This window comes from Natator depressus, chromosome 10 (genome assembly GCF_965152275.1).
Source record: "Natator depressus isolate rNatDep1 chromosome 10, rNatDep2.hap1, whole genome shotgun sequence".
Classification (NCBI taxonomy): domain Eukaryota; kingdom Metazoa; phylum Chordata; order Testudines; family Cheloniidae; genus Natator; species Natator depressus.
This window is the reverse complement of record NC_134243.1, coordinates 60458140-60483079: the sequence shown is the minus strand read 5'-3', so window position 1 is coordinate 60483079 and position 24940 is coordinate 60458140. Positions and strand designations below refer to the sequence as shown.

At 38.7% G+C, this 24940-nt stretch overlaps 1 protein-coding gene across 1 annotated transcript in view; it reads right to left on the bottom strand.

Annotated features, from left to right (window-relative positions):
* WDR72 (WD repeat domain 72) overlaps positions 1-24940 on the bottom strand; it is a 176147-nt gene that overhangs the window by 10306 nt on the left and 140901 nt on the right. The gene's annotated exons all lie outside the window — the stretch shown is intronic.

Sequence of the window (24940 nt, the reverse complement as noted above, 5' to 3'; positions counted from 1 at the left end):
TGACTCTCCAGAGGGCAGGTGGGCTTTATTTTTACTCAGTAGTCTGCCTCAGATAAGTTTAAGTTACTAGCCCTCTAAGAAGCCACTTTGTATAATATTTCATCCAGATAAGACGATATCATTTCTGTGGCAGAAAATACCGAATTGTAGTTTAGCCCAAAATGTGATGTGATATTGAGTCACATTTCACACTTCTGAGTCACAGTTCTTTTGGAATTCCTCTTTAGGGAATTATACTGCAGGGGGAGGGGAGTATATTGTGTAGGACAATTACCATACACTTTCATGTTCAGTCATCTCAGCTAGCCAAACCATAGGGGAGATAAAGCCATGGCTTTCTTGGGGGGATTATTGGTGTAGCAGCTGCTGTCCCTCCTCCCCCTCCCAACTTGTGATCCAGGTAATCAGGGAGATCAGATATCTGGGGCGTTACCAAGGGGTAGGTCATAATTCAGTCCTTTTTCATTTTGTATATATGTGTTAGTCACTTGTGCTAATTAGGCCTGCAATTTTACAAATGTGTTTGCCTGGACAATTGTGTCCCTGCCTATGGGGAAATAGTAGCAGAATTTAAAATCATTTGAGATCAAAGTGAATAAACCAACATCAGTATTGCCAACCCCAAATATTCAAAAATTATGAGACCCAAAAATGAGATTGACTTAAAAATCTTGAAATTTAAAAAAAAAATAAAATCAGAAGTTCCTTTTTATTTGTCTTCTGGTTTTTGAGCCTTTATCCTTAGCGTTTTCAAGCATTTTTCCACATGCATCCCTAGAACTTTTTTTTTTAGGAAAGCTCAGACTCTAATGGAATTGCATGACTCTCAAAGCTCTGGCTTTAAGAAAAACACCAATAACATGAGACTCTCAGTAAAATCATGAGAGTTGGCAACATTGTGAACGTAAATGTAGATGAATAGTCACAGCACGTAATTTACAGTCATAATTTAAACTACAAAATTACTGTATGTACTGTACTACTTATAAAGAGTTTCAAATCTAATTCCTAATAATCATTTTCACATAAGGAAGGTATTTATAAGAAAATCGTTAATAGGAGATCAAACAGCCTGCAGAGTTTGTGTATCTCTGCCTAGTCAGTGATAGAGCAGTACACAAATCTCACCAGATAAAACTTAGATATACCCCACAGTACCCTAGTTAAATTACATAATGATAATATCAGAACTGTTTTTTTAAAAATATCACATATTTTGTGCACAATTTGAAATGGAATGTTCCTTACAGACAATCTCCTAAAAGACAAATGAACAAAGGGAATTGAAAAGTTAAAAATAAGAAAGGAACACTCTGGCCCAAATAAAGAGTGAAAGTCAGAACAGTGTTATGTAACCCTGGAGAAAGTGCAGCAAGTTAAAATATTACAACTGACCCTATTTACCCTATTTTAAAATATCCCTGTCACAGGAAAAGAGGGTTTATTATAAAATATCAAGAAACTGAAAAGATTCTTAGTAAGGTTCTGGTACCTAAAAGGAACTATAATCTTTCCCACCACATTGATGGGACTGAGGTCATTTATTCTTCTTAGCATATGCGCACGTGCCTGAGGTGGCATGTGACCAAGATTCATCACCGAATTTGGTCCACTGGTTGGATCATTAGTTTGGTACTGACGGGGACTGCAATGTGAACAATCTGATCCTCATACACAGGAAGACCCCTTTGCCCTACTCTGTCAGTTTAAAGGGGCCTTAAAGTGGGTATAAACCATATTTATGCCCACTTTGAAGCCACCTTACATTGCCAGAGTAGCATAAAGAGGCTTTACAATTTATTTAGTGAAGTCAGCTGGCCATGACATCACATCAAAGGGCCCGCCAGGCAGGAAAGTGTCAGAAACCTTAGTATGGAATCCAGATTTGATTGGCTTGGTGCCTTGAACAGCACAAGCATGTAGTATAATCCTTATTTCAATTGAAACTTTATGTAAATGGTTTCATATTATTTCAATCCTGCAAACTCAAATCACAAAAATATAAAGTACTTCAAGACCTCACAGATACCTTGTGTGAAAGACACTTTTCAGTGATGAGCAGTGCTTTGGGGATATACAGCAGGAATTAATCACTGTAATTTCCATCCATCCTCATTTAAACTCTGAAAAGCCTCACTAGACTCTGGTTGGAAACACCATATAGTGAAGTAAATATACCTTTGATCTACATACAGATTCTCAAGATGGAATATGGAGAAGAAGAGGATTTTTCATTGTATAGGTAAATAACCTGATCATGGTTTCATTTTGTTTTTTAATAAGGCTATGTGTTTTAATGATTTAAAGAGAGATCATAAAAATCAGTGGAGAAATCTACAAGAAACTTGCCATCCTAGAACAAACTGACTAGAGCAAAAACAAAAATTACCCTTCAATCAAAAGAGAAGGAAGCTGGCCTGTGGGACTAGAGAACTAAAAGATTTATTAAATTATATCAAGGTTTGAAACACAGGATACAGCAACCTAAATATGAGTAAAGTCTGTAGTTGATCAAAAAAAAGGGGGGGGGGTGAAGGGTTTCTTCAGTAAACAAGTTGAAAAAAAAACCTGTTAGATGACACTATTACAGGAACATGCAAGGACTACAACCTTTTACTATGCTGCACCTAGGAGGCCAGGTGCAAAGGTAGGGAACAAAAGCTAGTATCTTATCCTGAAATCCTACCTAATAGGTGTCAGTCTCAAGAGAGATTACTGCATGCCTCATCATATTAGTGAAAAACTGTACCAAATATCTGCCGTGTTCTACAAAATCATTTTGAAACAGGATATCCACACAGCACAGCACAAATATCCTTATTCCATACAGTACTCCTTGCTGCGCACTGTGGCAGGACGTAGAACTCTGGGAAACGGGAAGAGGATTCATAAAAATGGGAAAGACATGGTTTCCTATCCCACCAGATAGCCACCTTCTGCCCCTCAAAAGTGTATGGTGTTCCCATGTGGAGATGAGGGAGACATGACAAGCTGGAGGGGCATTAGGGAAACACAGATCATGTCAGATGTTGTACCAGTTTGTTCTAGGATGGTGCAACATCAGTGACACCTCTGTACCTTGTGTATACTGCAGAGAAGGCAGTTGGATGCAGTTGTCAGGGGAACCAGACAAGAGCAGCAAAGCAGGGAAAGGAAACATACTGCCAGTGGTTTGGTGGCCTGGGAGGAGTGTAGATGGCTGGCCATCTGTAGGAAGTGGCCCTATTGTTCCTTTAGAATTAATGAGCCACGTTATACAGGGGCCCTGCTTGGCCCCCGTCTTCTTCCCCACAGAAACTGCACAGAGTCCTCCAGGTGTGCTCTTACTGAAGCTTTATTTCAAGTCCCCTTCACCAATATCACCACAGTTCTCCGTGCTCCCACCTATTTACAAAGTTTGCCAAGGTTTAGGCCCTCTCAGCAGGAGCTGAGGGGAACAGAGGTCTCCCTACTCTGAGCCCTCTGTGTGACTAGCCTCAGCTAGCCCTGTTCCTCTCTTTTCCTCTCTCTCTGTACTTCCTTCCTGTTCCTCTTCTATTCAGCCCTGGGCTGATGGGGTGAACTGAGTTCTTACCCTACCCAGCCCATGAGCCTGATTGAATCATTATGCCCCAATCAGCTTCTCTGGTGGGCACTAATTAGCCTCCAAGTGATCAGCGTGCAGCCTCACATACTCATTCCCTGCACTGTCACACGTGTCCTTAGCTGTTTGGTGCTGCTGCTGCCGCCACCTGCAGTAGGATGTGGAAGAAGCAAAGATGATGGGTTTTTAGCAGTAATACCCTCTACCCTCACTTCTTTAGTTTGGAAGAGAAAATTGTGATAGGGTATATAAACCCCGCACTGGTGTCAAAGGGGTTAAAGAGCTCCTGTGGGCGGGGCTTGTCCTGTCTCTCCAGCCTCTATAATTATGTCAGGGGTAGAGTAAAGGTTTAAAAGCAGGAAGTCCCAGATGGTTGCTAGGCAGCTCTGAGGGGACAGCAGACAGCAGATCTACACTGAAACGCCTGTTTATGCAGTCTGAGGTGCCCTCCGGGTTTTGCAGTGCCCAGATGGCAGGAGTGCCCATCAGTTACCCAAGAACCATGACAGGGATATGGACCGCTGCTTCAAAATTCATCTGAGTAACAGGAAACATCAGATTTAGGCTAATTACTGGATTTTGGTGTCATTTTTTAAAAAAATTCACTGATTTATGTAGTTGGAATTTAACTGAGAGCAGCCAGTTGTTATTTTACAGTAATTAAATATCAGAGTGGCACAGTTTTCATTACCCTTTTCTTAAAAAAAAAAGACAGATTAAAGAATTAATCTGTACAGTCCCTTAAATTAGGATTCTACAGTAAACGTAGCAGCATACGGCAGTTGGTATCACTTTTAAATAAACTAGTATAGAATAAGTCCATCTGGAAACTAAATGGAACTAAAGCAACAAAGTTAATAGCACTGAGCTAGGACAAAACACCAGCAATTATACTGCAGGGCACAATCCTGAACTGGCAGACAGAGAGACTCGAATAGATGATCTAATAGGCCTTTTCCTCGTCTAATTTCTACAATTATGACCAAACATATTAAACAGATGCGTCGTACTGCTCCTACCTCCGACCTCCCCAGAAAGTCTCTGTAAAAAGCAGGCCAGGGGGAATCTCTGCTTACTAGACATTAGTTCTTACCGTTTATGGATCACAAACTTGGCAATACAAGACTTAAGTCTCCCAAAATGAACTTATATCTTGACTGGGAGATAAAAATATTACATTTTAGCTGGTCCATAGAACATAATACAGGTGAATCTGCCAGTAGCTTCCTAATGTGAGTGACAAGAAGGTATCCTAACACTTTGGAAACAGATGATCGAATCTTGAACATTATTCATGGTATCAGACCTCAGCATTATGTGGTTATCATTAACTTGCCTCGTACACTTAGAAATGCATAAATACTATGCCATGTACCTGGTGCAGCCAGGGTCACTTCACTTAGCAAGGACTCATTTATTGTCAATGACATGGCAGAAACATATTACTTCCCCTGCATGCAATGAAGTTATGGGCACATCAGGTGCACAGCCCACCCCACACTGAGTGAATGAAGACTAAAATGTAATGCAAATAGTATTTTTTCCTTCTAAAAGTACTAGAGCAGATTTTAAATCTTTATATATTTTAAAAAGCCATGTCTTTGAGGATAGCACTTTCCCGAGACGGTGAATCAGGAATTTTCGGTGATTCTTTCCCCAATATCCTTCAAAGTTTTATTCACCCAGAGGGACTTCCTTATTTATCTCAACTGGTTATACAACATGTAACGAATTATGCTCTCAAAGGATGTCCCATTTTTGTTTCATTAGTGCAATGAAACAGTCACACAGTTTTTAAAGCAATTGACTTGAGCTTAGTTGTGATTTACACAGGTATGTGTCCACATACTGTATATACTATAAATAATAAAACACCTTACTAGTAAAATTTGTCTCTAGATTCTGCTATAGAAAATGGAATACTTTCACATAAAATCTTCTATAGCGTTTCTTGCAAAGTACTGCAGTACAAACATCACTGAACTTTGTAAAGGGGGAAAAATAAAGGAAGATTATTTTAAGATGTAAATCCCCTTTCATTTTTTTAGTATTATTATTAGACATTGCTTTTATTTCCTGGCTTCCTTTTGCACCTAGAAAGCATAAATGTCATTTCCCTAGAAATGTTAGTACAAGTTTTCACTAAATATGGTGCAGAATTAAATTATTCACTCTGTCCTTGTTTATATCTATCTCACCACTTTCCCCACCCCCCAAAAAAGATCAATGAGCGGCAGCAGTAATCAACTTTTTATGGGAAGTGGAGGTACTGGTAGTTTTAAATTTTTGTTACTATATACAGCAATTGCTATGATTTTCAAAATCAAGCAGAATTCCCATTCACTTCAGCACTGGAATCAATGGGGGAGATATTTTACGTGTAATGTAATTATCCATCAGCATATAAATACTTTTTGTAAAACAAACACAAACAAACAAACAAACAAACCAAAAGCCACTCATAACTTGCCATTATAAAACAGTGGTTCTCAAACTTTTGTACTGGTGACCCCTTTCACATAGCAAGCCTCTGAGTGCAACCCCCATAATAAATTAAAAACACTTTTTTATATACTTAACACCATTATAAATGCTGGAGGCAAAGCGAGATTTGGGGTGGAGGCTGACAGCTCATGACCCCCCCCCCCAGGTAATAACCTCATGACCCCCTGAGGGGTCCCGACCCCCAGTTTGAGAACCCCTGTTATAAAATATTAATATTGTCAAAATATTTCAGAAAACTTAATATACTTAGGATGTAGCACCTTATAATATGTATTGACTTGAGTCAAAACCTTTGTAGCCTAGATTCTATTTTACCTTATTGCTGCAAAAGAATCCTAATCACACAGAAGCCAAAGTGTTTGGTTTAAAAAACTGTATCATGACACTGAGTTATATTCCTTTGCACCATGTGAACATCATGGTTTGCAGACTCTTCCCTCCTTTTAATCTATGATCCTACAAGCTAAACTCATGGAAAACAAATTTGGGGAGACTGCCTTGATTAACCTCTCTTGGCCAAGTTATTATTATTTTGCATTATGGCCTTCAAGATGTATTACTGATAGGAAGGTAAAGCCAACAGCAGCACAGCATGACTCTGCTGAATGGCTCCTGTATGGAAGTGGAAGTACTTATTTCCCAGACATTCCTTTTATGTTCCCTACTGCTAAAATGTTATCTGACTTTAAAAGATGTTCCATCCGATTGTAAGTAATAAGTAAACTCAAGCACTATGGTACAGTATATTGAAGAGTTTCACTTGCCGGTCAAACAGGCATTATTCCAAGAAACTAATGTTGTATAGGACTGCTTCCTGGTGGCTGAGATCTCCGATTGGCAAAAGACAGTGGACTTTTCAGTCAGCAAGCTAGTTACCGATGGATGTGGCTCAAGGCTGACACACAGATTGACTGGTTCACACTAATTTACTTCACACAGATTCCATTTATCTCCTAGAAGATCCCCTGGCAGCAGCTTATAATGGCATATCCTAGGATGCCTGCCTGCATGCGTTTTTAAAGCGGCAGAGCTTGATGAATCTAAGTCCAGAAAACAGTTCACAGATTGAGGACTAGGTGCAATCAAAAAACATCAAGTAGCACAGCTGGGACTTGCTAGCTTGCTTGACTGGTTTGAGCAGCTGAGCATTAACTACGCTTGCTTTCCTGCTGGCAGCCCTGTGTCACTAGGACAAATCGGAGCACCACTCGAAAGAAGAAAAAAAAAGAAAGAAAAAAAGAAAGAAAAGTATTGGATCACACAAAGTAATATGCACAGCTGCAGGAATAACTCATTGGAACGTTTAACCTTTAATCTTTAAATAACTCCGGGATTCTAAACTAGCTAATACTCTATTTAGCAAGTTTTAAAGTTAAAATGTTGAGCAATTGCTTTTGGTTATTCAAACAGTACTTAAGCAAAAACCTGGAAGAAGCTGAAATAGTTTCCATTGATTTTTTTCTCTTTTTAGACAAAACCATTTACCATCTGATAACACATGCACAGAGAATAACAGACACCAATATACTGAATTTAACATTATAATAAGATGAGGTACAGATCTATGAAATCCCCCCATGGCCAAATATAGAATAATTAGCTTTAGTAGATACTGAGATTCCTAGAAGCAAAGAATTATAGAATATTATTTTTAAATGACTGAAAATGTAGGGTTTCATTGCAGCTCACTAAATGCAGATGGACAGGAGATGATTCTGTAAAGACGCTTGTCAGAAATCAAGCAAAAATTAATATTATTAGACAATTATATTTGACAGCAAATGTATTGTGGGAGATCCAAAGCACATTTAGTACTGATGAGGTTAAAGATTTGGCTGTAGTGTTAGTTGATGAAAAAGTAGGATTAAGGCTTTAGTATGAGTCTTGACATGATCATGTTGTCTGCCTGCTCTCTTAAGCTTCGAAAAACAGCTGGGATCATCTTCTTATAAGCTCCAACTCAAAGATGTTTAAGCAGTTCCCAATCCAATTAAACAGAGGTAAATATAAGGAAGGGCCCTACTGAGTCCAATCATCTTATTTTTTAATGAAAAACAGCATAATTGCAGGTTACACAACTCCTTAATCTCACTTTAAACCTAATAGACTGCTGTCTTATATTGCACATGGCAGGCCCAGTTAGCCTAAGCTTTCTGCATTGGTGTGCTTAATTTTTGGTCATTATCCTTTATTATGTTACTTGTAATCCTAAAAGCTTGTGATTGTGTCTAGATATTTGGTAAGGATTGTACCTGGATATACAGGGATTCATCTTCTAAGAATAATGGATTAGCTGAATCATACTGTATGACTAATATAGAGTTCTCCAGTGAAGTACAATGCAGTTTGTAATTTGCCAAGTTCCTTAAATTGCTGCCTCCTTTTTGTCCCTCTCCTCTAAGCAAAACTGCATTTGTGAATAGTAGCGATGCTGCTTTAGGAACCTAAGCTATTCATGACATTTGAAAATACAAATATGACAGGACTTCAGAAATAACTCTGCTAAATACAATTACCTGCTTACTAAAATCCCCAAACAATTAATTGAAGAGATGAAAATCCTATTTTACAAGTGGAGTGACATCTTAAATTTAAATGTCTCTCTCACTCACACATAGTCTCAGTTAACTTATGAGTCTATAGCTCTAGGCCACTTATCTCCCACACAGTTAAAGGAGTTTGGGGGCACATACAATATGTGATCATATAGTGCCATGTTAGAGGAATTTGTCTAGGTGTGTATTTTAATAGTGATTTCACCTAATATTATAAAAGCATAAATCCATGTGTGTAATCTTCCTTCCCTATCACATAAATAGGCACCAGGACATTCTCTGAGGATGCTGTGAGGGCCAAAGAAAATCTCATCAGGGACTACTTCAAATACCAGTTCCTCATGTCCATAAAAGCTCAGAGGAAATTTAAATGATCTGGAGTGAACTGTTTGAGGTAGCTGTGTTACATTATGCATGATTCTTGACTGCACAGTATTTAATTAACGATTTTCAATTACATGTTAAGTTTTGTAGTGAACTGGGGTTTAAGGCAGTGTACTACTATCTAACATATTTTGTATTTATTTCCAACTCTTTCTGAAGTAGATGTGCCTTCCTGGTGTAAATGGAAATATCTTTTAAACAAGTGGGTCCTGATTCTGCATTCAGTTATGCCAGTGTAAATCTGGGATAACTCTATTGATGACCCATCCGCACTATTTACCTCTGTGTTGTGTAGGCACGACAACACCTTTTGTTCAGTCATTAACAAAATAGCATAGGCCACACTCTGTTCTCAATTCTAGTGGTGCAACTGAGAACAGAATGTGGGCTATGCTGTTTTGTAAATGACTGAACAAAACATGTTCCCATGCCTAAACAACAGAGACTTAAATCTTGGAGATGATGGGCCATTAATGGAATTATGCCAGTGATTGATTTGGCCTGTTTTGTTTTAGTGATGCCAAAGAGGAAGACAAAACTCTGGGGAGCAGATCATCTGCCCTCTGTAAATATCACAGGATACAGATCCCCCAAACCAATCTAGTGTTCCCTCATCCCAACAGGATAACATTCTTAACTGCTTAACAAATCATATAAGAAATAGGCTCTGACTAGAATACAAGATCAGAACCCTATCAAGCTTTGGGGATCTTTGAGAGCTGGAACGTTATCTACAGTAGATCTGAACTTTGCCGTTCAGACCCTTATTTGCAAGATGCATCTGTACAAAGACAATGGGTCTGAACCCTTTTGAACTTTGGGTGAGTTTGAATCCAGATCTGGACATAAACCCCGAGCAAAGATTACAGTAAAAAATGATAAACCACAATGACTCATGTGGTCCCAGAAATCTGGGGATGGGATACAGTCTATGGACAAAACCATATTGGAGCCCTCTACAGGGGAAAGCAGCTAAGGAGAATGCTGCCAAAAATGTTGGCAGTGTGGAAAAACTGGATGTGAGGAACCGTAATAAGTAACTGATTTCCCCTACAACTAGTGATGATCCATAGGTGAAGTCTGTGGACCGTTAGTGCTGCTGGAGGTAGCATTAGTTCCTGCTGATTCTCTCTGTGGAGTCATGGGGAACAGTGCAGTGTTAATGAGCCAATGCAGCATGACCCCTGCCATGCTATGGTGGCCGGGTGGAAGGGGCTATAGGGGAGCATGGAACTGAATGAATCCCTACACAGAAGAGGAGACTATGGACCAAGGCTATTATAATGGCAGTGCCTTAAATTGTCAACTTTTTGCCAGAGAGGTTTATGGAATCCTGTAGAATCGTGGCAACATTTTGTACGGAGCAATATGAACCCTGTGTGGGGCCTGCAGTTTAACTTCACATTTGTCAGTTGGGGGCTTTGTGTTTTCAGGCTGAGGTTTCTTTATATTTTTTAACAGAATAAAAATCTACACATGCACTGTGGAAACTTGTCTTTGTGTAAAGTTGTGTAAATCAGGCAGCAGCAGAGACAAAAAGCAAATACATTACAGTGTTGTGGTAAATGTAAACTTCTAAAAAAATAAAGGGGAAGCAGCATTTTTTTCTTCATAGTAAAGTTTCAAAGCTGTATTAAGTCAATGTTCAGTTGTAAACTTTTGAAAGAACAACCCTAAGGTTTTGTTCAGAGTTACAAAGATTTCAGCGTTACAAACAACCTCCATTCCCGAGGTGTTCGTAACTCTGAGGTTCTACTGTATTTAAAAACTCCTTTCAGCTATGGTTTAGTTTTCCTCTGTTCCCAAATTCACCAGCAGTCATTATTGCTGTGTCACCTGAATTAGAACTCATGCATAAGACTGTATTGGTAGAAGATCCCTCTCTGTCCTTTTCATCAGACTCAATCTATAGTCATTTATATTCACAGCAAGACAGGCAAAACCTCCAACAGTCATGAGGGTCAATTTATTTTGGCCAAAGCATCATTTTGAACAGCTAACAAAAAACTATTACAGATACCCTAAGTTAGCCATCTTCTGGGTTACAAATCTTAAGACAAAGTCTGTTCTCATTGACTTTGTAACCAAATTTTGACTCCCAGTCTTCTGTTCATAGGAAATGGGTCTACTATGGCTTGCACAACACAGATCAGACACAGAAAGCCAGCAATAAGTAATTACTGAATTTTTCCCCCCCATCTGTTTCAAAGGGAGATGTTCAAACACTTCATAAAGAACTGCCTTAGGACAAGAATCAGACTGAGTTTGAAAAACCGCATCCAATTTTGCACCCCGAAAAAACTAGAATGAAGGCAGATACCTAACTACCAGACTGCATTTACAAATCAAATAGTTAGGCATCTAATTGACATCATTTTTGCCCACAATTGGAGGGTGCAAAAATTGCAGGTATGAAATGAAAAGCCAGGTTAAAAATTAGATTCTGAAGGTCTGATGTTGCCTCCTGTCAAGAAAACTCCAGCTTCTCCACTTCATCATATGTCCTTTGTCAAGGACAAAACCAAGAGGAATGCAATGGTTTTCTGGAGTGCCTGACATTTTTTCCCTTGCAATATTATTTTGTTTTTCTCTTAAGTGAAGACATGGATCTCTTATATTGTGACTGCCAGGTGATTACTTATACTTAAATAATTAAGTTGTATAATAATTAACATTATACAATTTTGTACTGTATATAGATTTATCTTATCTCTGTAGTAATATTGCACAATTGCTTTTGACATCAAATTATCAGTCCTGATTCCTTTTACCTACAGTGATTGAATGCCATTCTCCACATTTTTCTCTATCTAAATTTTAGATCTTTGAAACGTTTTTATGATCATCTGAAATGTATTCTTGACCTTTCTTGTACACACACCTCCTGCAAAGTACCTTTCATGGACATGTAACATTCATAATATATGGAAGGAGGAATGACAAATGCCTTTTTTCACTTTGTAAAGTACAATGGGATAAGTGCTAGGATGTTTTTCAGGTGTTAAGTTAGAAGGTGTTTCTCAGATTCTGTCACAACAGTGTGAATATTTATTGTGCCATGGTTACAATGCAGTTTATGTAATAACAAAGGCTATGAATAGGACCCAGGGTTTGCTCATATGTTAGTATATGGGGGCTACTCTAAATGAAGCACAGAGAATGCTGTGTTCTAAATGTCACAATAGAATTTGAGACTGTTCTAGAAATAACTTGCTTTTTTGGGACAGTAACATTGATTTTGAAACAAACAAAAATGATGTGACCCAAAACATACACAATTTTTCATAACTGCAAGATACTGATCTTACCTATTTGAACAAGAGCAGCTCTCAGCTTTGAACTGTGCTGAAAGTGAAGCTGCCCAGGCAACAATAATGTCTAATGATACTAGGCTGCAAATCAGTAATTGGTACATTGCAGCATCTTTGATTTACTTCCCACCAAAGAAAAAATGAATCCAAAGTGTCATAAAAACAACGATTAAGTGTACAAAAAAGTCACAATACTTGTATGTTAAAGAGTTTGCCAGGTGAAATATGTTTCTGTGTTAACATTCAGTGACAGTAACACTAGACTCTTGAGCGGCTGGACATATTTGAAAGAAAACATTTCATTTTGATCAAACATTTATGTATGGCTTGACTTACCTAGCTATTCCGTTAGACTATTTGAAACTATCAAAAGAGAACAGTTGATATCCTGGTTGGATTTTGGATATTACATACTTACTGGTGGCAGCTCTGGACTTTCAAATCTGATTGACCGCCAGACAGTTACAACACTAAAAACAACTATATATAATAAACCAAGATTCCCTAAGAATGCAATTATTCCTGATGTTTCTGTATTTTGTTGATTCGGTGTATATTTATACAATGACAGATAATAAAACTCTTCTAAATTTTTTTGTAAGTGGTTATAGTTTGTCATGTTTCAGATAAGTACACATTTTGATACTTGAAAAAATAGATACTTTATCGCACGATTTAACAAGCCATTGTTTCAGTATGAAATTACTGGGAAGCTTCCATTCCTAAACAAGCTGTATATGCAGTACATTGCTGAACTATATATTATATTAATACTTCACTGAGCATACAAACATTAATATAGGCTATTTGTTTACTACCATGTCAAGGTTATTCATCATATGCAGTGTCAGAAAGCACACGCTGACATCTCATATTGTCTGCTTCAAGGGCAAGACCAATGTGACCTTTGACTTCTTCTTTAAAAAGGATGAAATCATTCTAGAGGAATAATGCTTAACTGCAAAGCTTCCTTTAAGAATCAATCTGCCATCTATGTTTCCCAGTTTTCTGTAGTATAGCTTGTTAAGATGTGATGGCTAATTTTCTGCTAAAAGGAGAAGTGTTTTAATGTACCCAAAGTAAGTTTCAGATTGGGATTCTTTTTAAAGCTTTTACTCATTCATTCGAGGATGAAAACCTGAAATGGTCAGTTCTTCATGAAAGAATGCAACAAAAGGATTTTTTTCCAGGGCAGTTGAATTTCTCATTAGGCTTCTCTTTGGGGATTAATGTGTTGCAAAGCATTGTTCAATGACTTCTCAGATCTGGAAGACACCTTGAATCAAATCAGGTTTAAAAATATTTTAGGCTCTCACTTGTTTTTCTTTGCAAAATATATTAAAGACATAAAACCTCTTTTAGTTGTTTTTGTCCTATAGTTCCTACAGCCAAGGATCTATGGAGCTGCATCAGCGGCTGGAATCAGAGAAATCTGCTGTTGTCAAGGAAGCTACCTAAAAGGATGAGTGGACTGAAAATGGGAGAATATCTAGGAACTGAACTATTCTGCCTTTAGCCATTTCAAAACTATTACAGTTGAAAGTGTATATTCATTTTATAATCTAATTTATATGTAAGGCAACTAATATTTTTTCCACAAGGTTAGCCAAGTACTTACTGTATGTATATTAAGGTATACGTACCATTATGTAGGCAATCATTTTGAACTTTATCAATCCCTAGGTATCACTTTTTTTTTGAGGGAGGGGGTAAGATTCAAATAAACTGGTAATCATATTATCTGTGCAATATACTGGTTTCACTATAAAATTCAACCAACTAGAATAGAACATCCTTTGACCTAGCTGATAAAAGGTCAGAAAGCAATTTTGAATAATAAATGAGACCTGCTGACCTCATGACCCAAGTCTGGCAGGGTCAGTGGCAGCCCTCTCACCAGATGCTATGGCAGATATACAGACACAGACAGCTCAACTAATGAGTTTCCTGAATATGGGTGCTTCACTCCAAGGACATTTAAGTGCTATATACTATATAAAACAAACTTCAAAGTAATCTGCATCATATAAAATTAAAATGATATTTGTAGAGAGGTGTAATACAATTTACTTTGTAATCCTCATTAAAGCAGTCACTTCACAGCTTTTCCTAGCTGCCTGTTAGCCACAATATTTTGTATCTGATGAATGTTTCCTTAAGATCTTTTCCCCTTATATTTATATGATTCCTATGATTGTGGTTGGCTGGGATGAAATCTCATTTAGCCATAGTCATCAATAATATATTAAAAATACAGTCATTTTATCATCCTTGAATTCATACTAAGGGGCACTGTTCTGCATGTTCACCTCTCAGCGTGTGAAATTCACCTTTGGTGTGGAGGGCCAGCATTTTTCTCTGAACCACCTGAGCCCCCATAATGGTGCCATTCAGAAAGAGCCACAGAGTAGGTGGATCAAAGTGGACCATTGAAGGGGCCACACAATCCATTAAGTACATGTTCAGTGGCCCAACATTCCACACAAGTTGCATGAAAGGGCTGTGTTCGCTACTCCCTCTATAGGCTGGAGTAGCAATCATGGAGAGTGCACTACAGCCCTGGGTCCTGGCTCCAGGTTGGGAGGTGGATTTCACCTCCCCAACCCACAGGTACTTTTCTCATATAGAATCTGGTTGTGCTGGTTCTTTGTGGGTAAAGAGGATTTCACCCAGGGAGCGTGAATTCACAGAAATGTTTGCCTGTATGTTTGATATGAATTAGCATTTGAGACCAGATTTTTTAAATTTGGGGTCTGTGCTTGAGCCCAATTTTTGTGACGGGGTACTCTACAAACATTGGTAAATTAATCCTTAAAGCATTTTTGGAAGGTAGAGAAGTATTGGTATCCTCATTTTATGGAGGGGAAAAGTGAGGCACTTGAGTTCATTATGTACTAAGGAAAAAAGTGTTTCCTTTTAGCAGTTTTAAATGTGTTGCCTTTCAGTTTAATTGAATGTTTGCTTGTTCTTCTATTATGAGAAGAGATAAATAGGAGCAAGTGGTTGATTTGCTTTCTCCAAATCATTCATTATACTCTAGATCTTCACCATGTTCACTCCTACTTGTCTTCTCTTTAAGTTAAGCACTTCTCTTTAAGTTAAGACTTTTTAGAGTCTCCTTATGCAGAAGCCCTAATCAATTTCCTCATCCATCTCTACACTTCTCTGCCCTATTTTTGCCATATCCCTTTTGCGATAGGGTCGACAGGATGGCTCACAACCCTCCCAGCATAGGATATACCATCACCGTACATAATGGCATGTAATATTTTCAGTATTGTTTTCTATCACGTTTTTCTTACATGCTGACAATGTATTGGATCCTGTGACTGCCACTGCACACTGCTGATGACACCCCGGGATGGAATTTACCTCTGCACTGGTTCAGAGCCTAGCACAGCTATGGGGAAGCAGAGTTTGTGTCCTCACAATCCTGGGACTGTCTGGGGTCATTCTGATTCTTTAAAACAGTGTTGTTTAAGGCAGCCCAGAAGACTGCTCTGATTTTGCATGCAGCTGCCCAAGGCAACCAGATCTTGAAGCAGCCAGGGAATAGTTGAGGCACAGGACCATCTTGGCCACATTTTCCACCCCTAGAAAAATCCTTTGTTCCATTCTGGCAGCCAGGGATCAGCTGTTCACAGCAGCATCAAAAGCATGCTTCCTTTCCCCAGCCAGGGCCTTAGTGGTTCTGTGCCACCAGAGATTTCTCCCACATGGTGAAAATCATCCATTGCTTTGCATCTGCTGGGTTTATTGCAACTTTGCACTGACAAAGCAGCATAGTCTGCCCATGGTGTTTTCATGTCTCCTGTCATTAACTTTTGACAAATATCCTAATTTTTTCTGACTTACCATATTTGCCAAATGGTTCAGCGTACAAAACCCAAGATTGTTTGTTTGACTTTGCTGAGAAGATGGGTTTCTTTTGCATGGAATTTAAGAGCCAAGGGGAAAAGATTAATGGGGCAATTATGCAGATATATAAGGGTAGGCAGGGAAGGAACTAAGTAGAGGTTCATTAGGGCAGGAATATAAAGAAGAGGAAGCCAGAGAGGCATGTAGAAAAGAGTAAGCCCTCTTCCGTCTCATCCAAGTTGAGGAGACAGACTCAGGAAGCACACAGGTTCCAGCCTGCAAGCTAGGAGGAACTTGGGAAATGATCACCTTGCTCACATGGAAGAATTATACTCCTTTAAAAGGCTTTTTATATTATGCACTGTTCAGTGAGGGGAGAGAACCAGAAGGAACATGGGAGGCAGGGATGGGTGGCTTGGAGCTATGCTCCCGATGTCAGATTGGAGGCTCTGAAGTAGGCAGGAGGATGAGGCCCATGGCTCAGGAGAAGCAGTTAGTGAGGTGATATAAAGAGGTGTAGAGGGAAGAGGTGTGGAAGATGGCAGGGTGCTGGGTATTTATGAACCTTTGTCATTGACTTTGATGGAATGGGATCAGGCCCTCATATGGGATTGTTCTTGATATGAAATCCACAAAAGTGGTACATGATACATAAAAGTCACCCGCTGATTCAATGATGTGACTTCCCTAATCATGTCATATACTCAGTGTCTGTAGATTAGCACTGGGTTTTTCCTTTATGTGATCAACCGATATACACAGTATTAGAGACAATGGCCCAATCTCTCATACATGAGCAAAACTTGGAGTGAATGGCCTTTGTGCAGGAAATAAAAATAGATTGGAGAGCATTAAATCGTTCCCTCCCTATAACCTGCAGACAGCATGTGGAGCAGCCACATAGCTATTTTGTGTCTGCTACTGTAGCCTAAGGGACTGTGGTAGCAATTGTGGCTCATTAGGCCCCCCTTACATGGGAGGTTTTGGCCAGTGCATCTGTGTAGCAGACCCACTAGCCAGGCCCTCCCACATCACCATTCCAGGCTGCTATGGAGAGAGCTCACCATCGGGCAATACTTCAGAGACTGCTGTGTTCCCCTGCCTTCCCCCTCTATGCAGCAGGACAGCAGTAGTTAATTTGCATTTTGTGTTCCCCATACTTGTGCAGCGGCATGGAGGGTAGGAATTGCACAAATATTTTTTCACCTCATCCATCTCAAGCATGCATTAATCTTATAAATCTCTACATTGTACACGAAGAATCTGTAAATTAGGACTAACTCCAAAAATCAGCCTAGGTTGGAAAAAGGGTTTTATTGACAGCTTAACTGCTTAACCTGTAACAATGTATTTTCTAAAGCAATTAACATGCTCAGCTTTCTCTCCTACTATATATACACCCTTACAGAAGAAAATTAAAACGCTTTTTTCACTTTAGTACAATCTGTTCAACTGTGGGCCAAATTTTACTTCTAGATGCAAGCAATTGGTTACACATCAAAGGATAGCACCTGGCTTTTTGGGTTCATCCTCTTGTTTGAAGTTAGCAAGCTACTTCACATACCTCTCCTCCCCTTTTTTCCCCCTCCTGGAAAGAGTATGTCAATACGGCAACTCTTGCCATGTTCTAATTTGAAGCTGAATGTATAATACAGTTATGTAACTCTCATGAAATAATTCCATTGCAAATTTTCTAAGTGCAGCCTGTCTTTTTCCCACAGAGGGGTGAACACATTGTAATCAGCTTTTTACCTCAGATGAGCAGTTTCTCTGCCTGTACGAGCTGCAACATTTCTAACAGGAGTTCATAAAAAATGCAAGGGTTTCCCCCACTATTTACTCCCACATTGTTTAATAACAAATTTATTTTCTGCCTCCATTTTTGTCTCAAAAAGAGATACTTAACAAAAATCAGTGTTGACATTTGTTATTTACAAAGGTCTTTTTTTTTCATGTCTTTTGCGCTTAATACATTATAAATCCTAATCAAATTTGCAGAGGTCTACAGCAACGTACGCAGTTTCTCCCATGCTTTACAGCTTTTGTGCTTATAACGGTTTCTGACTCTTTATCAGCCATCAGGCTGAAGTCCTTTTTATACTGTATTGGGAGTAAAGCTCATTTGCAGACAGCTGCAATGTGAGCTTCCTCACCCTGCCCTGCCATTGACCTTCAACCTGATCTAAAAGAACTACCTTCTTTCAGAGTGAGAAGTTATTCATTTACTATAATAGCTCTATTTTGGGCTTCCTCAGCAAAACCAGGCAATTGTGCCCAAATGGGATGGGGTTGCCATATTGACCATCGTTTTACAGACTAAGACAAAACCGCCAGGATATTGCAGTTAGTACTGGCTCACAGTAGGAGGCCAAAAAGTTGGTATTTAAAAGTATGGCTGATGTGCGGCATTAAAAAAAACAACCAAATATTGGAAGCGGATGCTTTGTCTGGTTTAACTATAAGGGCTTGCACTCAATTTATTCTCTGAACTTCACAGATTTTTCATATGGTGAAATGCAGGCTCTTAGGAGTTAATTGGCAGTATGCTGCACTGCTTTCAAATGTAACCAATTCAAAAGAATAAGTGAAAACAGAAATAATCAGACTATTGGGTAATAATTAGAAATAAATAAAATGCTTCTGATGAAAACAATTAGTCCCGAGCATTACAAGTGGAAATGCAGTCCAGTGTTAAAGAGACAGTTTAGAAGCACATGGTACATTTATCACAGCTCCACAGACAAGTTATTGAGCTGTCTGTGAAAAACAGAGCCAAACAGGAAAGCTTTCAGCAGAAAGCAGTGGTTGAGGTCCTTGATTGATAGAGTTAGATGATGCAAAGCTGTCTGATGGCCTTTCTGAAAAATAAAGTGAAGGAACTCAAGGTCTTTCTTGACGATCTCTGACCACAGATGAACAGCTACTTTATTACAGCACAGATTGAGGTTACACCTTAGTCCATATTCTGCCACTTTTCGATGCACACGGTTAACTTTACCAACAATCTACTGTGTTTAACATAAGTGTCTGCCATCTTTGCAGGATTTTAAAAGGTTACTACAAAGGACAGCTAATTGTACTGGTTAAAAGCTTTGCTTCTTTCCCTTTCTGTTTAACCACAGTGACTGAAAATAATATTGTCAATCTTGCTACAGACTTCTCATTGCTATGACAGGACTGATTGTTCTGGGACCAGCCTCTCTCATTTAAAAGATACAAAAACAACCCAGTTGTGCATAATAGCCAAAAATCTACCTGCTGTGCTGTTTCTTTCAGAAAGGAAGTTATTTACCTCCCCAGAAATGCAATCTCTTTATCTTCCTGAAGTCATTTTTAAACTGGAGTCTAGTATGCACTGATTTTACACCACGATTTGATCTCAGAAACCATTACATTTTAAATAGTGAGGACCGCTAACTGGTGTTTGGTGGGCTTGGGCCAACACTGGAGTGGATGAACATCCTTTGACACAAAACTTTCAAAATTGGATGCCTAAAGTAAGACAGTCAAACTCTTTGTCAGACACCTACATCAGTGGCTTGATTTGCAGAGGTGCTGAGCACTGCAATTCCCAGAAAACCCTGGGTGCCAGGTTTTTAAAGGCATTTAGTTCTCTAAGGATGGACAAAGGTACTTAGTAGGATTTTCAACAGCATCTAGGAGCCTAATGCCCATTGATTTCAAGGATACACAGGCATCTAGATGCTTTTGAAAATCCCACTAGGCATCTATGTACATATTTAGACACCCACATATCTGTACAAATCTGGCCATGGGTGCCTATCTATAGACACAGGCGCTTAACTTTGAAAATTCTGGTCCTAATTTCCCAAGTTATTTCCATTGCTCATTGTCACAAAATGTTCTCTAATCTCCAAAGTGACTTTTCTGTGTTCAATGAGATACAGGTTAGGAGAGATTAGGAAGGCAGGAAAGATGGTAAGGCTCCTAGTGTTTATCCTCTGTGTTGCTTCCATCCCAACTGACATCTCTGGCACCAACTGAATGAAATCTCAGAAACCTTTTTTCAGAGAACATGATGCTGGGCTTGATTCTATTCCCTGCTCTATTTCATTCTATTCATTTCATCCTATTCCACCCTCATTGCCATGATATCTGAGCCCCTTCCAGTGGTGCATTAGGTGATATGAATAACAGCGGTCATGTTTAGTTCTTCCTTGCTCCTCTGTCCCCAGAGGAAAAACTGTGAGCATAGTAAGATTTATTTTTCTTTTCTTAATACATGATATGTACACTGTACTATGTGTTTATATTAGTGAAGTCAAAGCCAAAGAAGCCTGACTTGCACTTGGAATGCTTTCATTTATATCTTTCATTTGCACCACATTTACACCACTGTAACTCGATTCCTTCAATGGAGACACTCTGATTTATAGTGGTTTAAGTGAGAGTAGAACAGATTACAGCAAACCCCAGTAATCTTAATCTCTTCTCTCTCAGGAGCCATTAGAGTATACGGCCAGATCTTCAACTGGTCAATATAGCAGAGCTCTAATGAAGGCTATGCTCACTTGCACCAGATGAGGATCTGGTACACTGGCTCTTATTCAATTTTCTAGCAATTTCTACTATCCAGTTAGAATGGTATGATCTTAATGAGGCCAGCAGACAGCATATGCTTACTTTTTAAAACTACTTTGGTTTTAATGTCTGAGTTATTCACTCCACACACCATTCTCTTCTTCAGAATAGTTTTTTCTTGCCATTATCTTAGTTTAATCTCCCCTTTAGAAACTGCTGCCTGAATAAAATCTGGTTTCGGAATTAAATTTCAAACTATCAAAGGGCTGATAACAGCAATGGAGGAATCTACTTGAACGTGTGACCGTAGAGGAGCTGACACCACTTTTTAAGTTCAGAGCCACTTTTCACTAGCAGGAACTTTCAAATTTAAAAATATTTAAAAACAAACAAACCTCTTATTTTCATCTTCATCACATGCAGGCAACAAAACTTAGGTATAGGGACAGAAAAAGAAGATAAGATAAAGTAAAGAAATAACAGCAGCGCCAAGGTTTGGAGCTATGCCATTCAGTATTTAGAAATTACAATAAAATACTATCAGCCATTTTGGGATAAAGTTGTATAATCTTGTGACTTATTTGATCAACAAAGCTCATGCAGTAGATATGTTTCAAATTAGTACATAAATACACAGAAATTTCTTCAGTGATGATACGGGGCAGGTGGGCATTTTGCAAAGAATCTTAATTCACCTTCCAGGCTGGGGCTTCATTCTCATAGCTACCAAGTGATAACAGGCTCCTTGCTCTATGAGGAGAGGTTAAAAATTCTGGGAATGTTTAGTCTTGAGAAAAGAAGACTGAGGGGAACCATATAACAGTCTTCAAATATATTAAGGGCTGTTATAAAGAGGATGGGGATCAATTGTTCTCCATGTCCATGAAGGTAGGATAGGAAGTAATGGGCTTAATCTGCTTTAAGGAAGATTTAGGTTAGATATTAGAAAAATACTTTCCAACTGTAAGGGTAGTTAAGCTATGCAATAGGCTTCGAGGGCTGGACTTGATGACCTCTCGAGGTCCCTTCCAGCCCTACATTTCTATGATTCTATGTATATAGCTTTGCAGCTCATTTACTTTATAACTAGAATACATCCAATTATGCAATAACATACTTCACTGAAGGTTATAAATCATAATGTTTCAAACAATTCATATGGATTTATTTTGACTGATGGCATGGTCACTAGAATTCCTGCAATGCTTAATACAAAATGAGGTTCTTACAGTATCATTCAGGTTTTTCCTCATCTGTTTTCTAAAGCACTTCCCACACCGTAGTACAACCTGATAAAACGGAAGAGGCTCCCAGCAGCCAGTGTTAGATATTGGTCCAATGGGATTGTGGATAATGAAATTAACATTGATCACTATCAGCAGAAAGAGAAGCTTTTGCCTGCAAACTTAAAGTCCTAAAATGTGTTAAGTTGAAAACTGATGTTCTGTTTTTCTACCTATCAAACTTGAAACTGAGATTTGGGAAGCATACTATTATTTTAATCTTGCTTTTCACTCTGCTTGATACTAGTAATGTTGTTTTGTTTTGTTTCTCTTATCCTCAGGGTATAACAATGCTAATTTCATATTGTTTCATATTTCATTCTGTTGCATGCATTTCATCTTCAAAAAAATCTTCAAACCTAAACATATCTGCTTCATATAAATAAAGGTGTTTTTAAAATATGTATTGACTTTTTTCATGTATTAAGCTTTTTGGATGAATCTGGTTGCTAAATGATTGTCCTAGTAACTGTCTTGTCATCTGGACATGTTCTGAGATTGTTTTTTTGACATGATGTCCCTGCAGAAAGTTGGGCAATGTGACATAAAGAGCACGGGTTTGCCTATCACACTGATTACTTGACGTAATAGTAAGCAAGCTTAAGTGAACTGTGTGTCTTCAATCTTTCCAATCACTTAGGGATGGGCACCAGAGGATACCATCCATCATTCCTGGCCTGAAACATATGGTGCCTCAGCAATCTTAGGCTGACCTAAATTATAGTAAAAGCTGCTATGCTGTTCACAATAAGAAATTGTTGTCCACTGAATTACAGGTTTGTGATTAGATTGCTAACATGGCCAACTTGATGTATAAGTGAAGTGTCCAGGAAAGATATTCTCTAGGTTCCTTTGAAGATTAATTTATACCCTTGAAATGTGCACGAATCCCAAAGTGAAAAATATGTCAAGATATTTTTTCTTATGAACAAAAAAAGCACTGCAGTGGTAACAGTTATTAATTTATTTCTGGCAGTTTTAGCTAACAGAATTCAATAAACAAGATTTTTAATGGTTTCTGTTTTGTTGCAAGACTTGTATACTGCTTCACTTCTAAAAACATGGGATGCTAAGAACACTATGACAAAATTCTTGACAACAGAGCCAGCCTCGCTGCTCTTTTCTCCAGAAAACCAATACACAATCTTTCAAACATCTTGCAAAGACAAGTGCATTGGACATCATATTATCTCAAATGCAAAATAAAGAAAGCTTGCTGATATTGTAGGAATGCATGTGGATATGTGTTTATCTGGTGGACCCATAGTTTAAGTGACAAAAGCATGAAGTATTTCATTTCCAATTGGACCCTAGTTTAAGAGACTATAAACTAATATATTTGACTGTTGCTCCAAAACTTTACAGTCTTTTTTTTACATGAAACTAGGGTCCATTTCTGTCATCTTTATTTATTTGGTCATATTGTGAAAAAGGCTTTGCACAGCAGAATTAGGGTTCAGCTCTGGAATTTCTAGTGATTCTAGAGACATCCTATTTGAAAGGTTCCTAAATTTAGGACCAAACTATGCCTGTTTCTATGTGGGTATACTACAGGAGGAAAAGGGCACAAATGGAGCTGGGGAACACAATGAGGGGCTAGTTTGTGCTGCCTACAGTACTAATGATCCCAAGAGGTGTGCCTAGGCAGGGGCATGGGCAGAGCCAAGTGTCCACCCAACATAGTAATCCAGAGCAGGATGATTAGTGAAAGATCAATATATAATCAAGGGAGGCACTCTTCCTCCTGGGAAGCTAAAAAACAAAAGCTTTTCAGAGGCATATCAGACAGAGCAGGATACCATTTCAAGAACACCAGTGTATCACATCTGGGAGCTAGAGACTCTGCTAGGCAAATACTGAAAATAATTTCCCATAAACATCTATTTGAATTTTAAACTAATGAATTTATCCATGCTCTTAGCCAATTTGTGTTCGCTGTCTGTGAAGATTCATGTGGATGCATTTTAATAACAGCAAGAATGTTCATGAAAAGCTGATCACTGGCAGACGGATTCCTCTCCCCCGACTGTGGAGCAGTTGGGAAACCACTCTGCAATTACTACTTCTAACCACTGGGTGGATTAGCTTTCATGACCCTATTACACAGCACTGCTACGAGCAGGGCTGGGAATGAAAGGGAGGGTTCCCTGCTGCAGTGAATCTTCTGGCACGTCACTCCCTCAGCCTTGCTCTGTCATTCCCTCAAAAGCTCCCTGTCTGATGCCGTGCCCTTTGAGAAAGAGCTTCATTGTACTGGCCCTTCTAATTCTGCTTTGGTTCCACTGCCAAGATATTTGTCACAGATACGGAGGCAGGGTTTGTCTTTAAATTATTCATATTTTTTTAAAAACTTTCCCAAACATACAACATAACTTAATACAAGATTATACTACATTAAAGCAAACAGTTTTGCTTAGCTTCTTTCTTCTTAGTCATTTTTTGCTATTCTTCTGTATCAACTGTTGTCAACGTTGTACTCCCCACTCTGAACTCTAGGGTACAGATGTGGGGACCTGCATGAAAAACCCCCTACGCTTATTTTTACCAGCTTAGGATAAAACTTCCCCAAGGTACAAACTATTTTACCTTTTGTCCCTGGACTTTATTGCTGCCTCCACCAAGTGTCTAACAAATGTAACAGGGAAAGAGCCCACTTGGAAATGTCTTTCCCCCCAAAGTCCCCCCAAGCCCTACACCCCCTTTCCTGGGGAAGGCTTGATAAAAATCCTCACCAATTTGCATAGGTGAACACAGACCCAAACCCTTGGATCTTAAGAACAATGAAAAAGCAATCACGTTCTTAAAAGAAGAATTTTAATTGAAGAAAAAGTAAAAGAATCACTTCTGTAAAATCAGGATGGTAAATACCTTACAGGGCAATCAGATTCAAAACATAGAGAATCCCTCTAGACTAAACCT